Source organism: Palaemon carinicauda, chromosome 4, assembly GCF_036898095.1.
Source record: "Palaemon carinicauda isolate YSFRI2023 chromosome 4, ASM3689809v2, whole genome shotgun sequence".
In the NCBI taxonomy this organism is placed as follows: domain Eukaryota; kingdom Metazoa; phylum Arthropoda; class Malacostraca; order Decapoda; family Palaemonidae; genus Palaemon; species Palaemon carinicauda.
The window spans coordinates 78,413,834-78,416,333 of record NC_090728.1 but is presented as its reverse complement, the minus strand read 5'-3'; positions in this window follow the sequence as shown (position 1 = coordinate 78,416,333).

The window sequence follows — 2,500 nt, the reverse complement described above, 5'->3', positions numbered from 1 at the left end:
TATCCTATTTATCTTGAGCCTAACCCCATGTGATATTTCATGCATTTTGGTAAGTAAACGTTGTTAATTTTATGGTGGCCTGCCAATATGGATAGTATCATCAACCTACTCCAGGTCAGCCAATTTCCAAATAATAATTCCATCCAATCCTTCTTCACCATCCCCAAGTTTTCTATGCCTTATAAAATCCACGAGGAGGATAAACAACATAGATGACACCAGATATCCTTGGAGTACACTGTTAAAAATTTGCATAAAAATGTTGAATGCCTGGCAACATTTATTCTAGGATTTTTCCCGTTTTAAAACCTGATATATTGACGTAAAGGAATTATATTTCGGTCACCAACCCGTAAAAGATAATAACAAAGTAGGGTAAAATTACGGTCGCCTATATTGTTCTGAAATACGGCTGAGAACGATATATTTACACGGAGAATTTCCGATTAAAGTTAGTTTTTTTTTTTCTTAAAAGGGGCCCACAAACATTAAATTTGCACTTCTTATGCTCATGAATTAAATTACTCAAATTTACATGTTTAAAATGAACTCCGAAATAACGCAGAGCTCTCGACAAAATTGGCCGGTGCACACTATCAAAGGCTTTTTTTATAGTCCACAAATGCCATAAAGTGGATTTCTAAATATTAGACATTGCTGTACATGTCTCAAAATTGAAATAATTCTAAGCAACTTCTAACTTTTCTAAATCCTGCTTGTTTATCTCTCAGCTTTTCCTCAACATTTCTCTCTAGTCTCTTTAGAATGAGCATACTATATATTTTCATGACAACTGACGTAAGCCTCTGTAATTATTGCCATTTTCACCAACACTCCTAACTCCCATTCATCAGGATTTGCTTCTTCATGCCCGAAAATATTGTTGTGAGTATTCTGGGAGTCACTTAATTTTCGGCCAATATCATCTCAGCAGTCATTCCATTGTAATCAGGGGCTTTCCATCTCCTGAGTTTTTTTGTAATGATAGCTTCGACTTCAAACACACTGAATTCATTCATGGGCACATCAAGTTAAAAAACTTGAAGATATCTATACAAATAGCAGATCAATCCTAAAACTACATAAATATAGTGAGGAAATTTCAACTGAGAAAAAAGTTAGACAGAGAGACCCAATCTTCCCTAAATTGTCCACAGATTGGGAAAATGTAAGAACTAAGATTAATGGCGAGTACCCTAGAGAATTTAAGATTTACAGATGACGTAGTTCTGTTTAGTGAATCATGGGAGAAATTGCAAAATATGATAGAAGATTTGAAAAGAGAAAGCAAAAGTATAGGACGCAAAATGAAAATGAGTAAAACTAATATAATGTGCAATGAAAATGCAGAGAGAACACAAATAAGTGTTATAGGCGAACCTCTAGAGATTGTTAATGAATATACTGTATCTACTTAGGACAGAAAGTAGGTGTTTCCATAGGACATGATCCCAAAATTAAAAGAAGGATAGGCATAGAATGCAGAGATTTGGGTAAACAAAGAGTGATTATGGACAGTAAAATTTCATTTTCTCTAAAAAGATATGTATTTAATCAGATGGTCCTACCAGTATGTGGGATTAACTTGTGCGTCAGAAACCTGAAGCTTTACCAAAGCTTTAGAACATTTACTAGTTACAAGTCAGAGGCCTAAGGAAAAAGTAATTATAGGATTAACGTTAATAGCAAGAAAAAGAGCAACATATATATGAGAGCAAACTGAAGTAGAGGATTTTCTAAGAACATGTAAGAAAAATAAATGGACATGAGAAAGACATATAATGAGAATGACAGATGATAGATGGTCATTAAGAATAACATAATAGGTCCAAAGAGAGGAAAAAGAAAAAAGAAAAAAATAGGGGAAAGAAGAGAAGACGGTGAATTGACGAACTAAGGAAATTCTCCCGTATACACTGACATAAAAAGACCATAAACAGAGGCGAGTGGAAGGACAAGCCTAAGGCCTTATTTTCTGCAGTGTACGAGTAATGGCTGATGATGATGCTGATGATGATGATGGTGATGATGTAAATATACGTATGTATATATACATATATATATATATATATATATATATACATATATATTTATATAAATATATATATATATATATATATATATATATATATATATATATATATATATATATATATATATATATATATATATATATATATATATATATATATATATATATATATATATATATATATATATATATATATATATATATATATATATACATATATATATATATATATATATATATATATATATATACATATATATATATATATATATATATATATACATATATATATATATATATATATATATATATATATATATATATATATACATATATATATATATATATATATATACCTATATATATATATATATATATATATATATATATATATATATATATATATATATATATAAGATATTAGAAGACAATTTTACTAGTTTCTGATTCTTTAGCTGTTGAATCAAG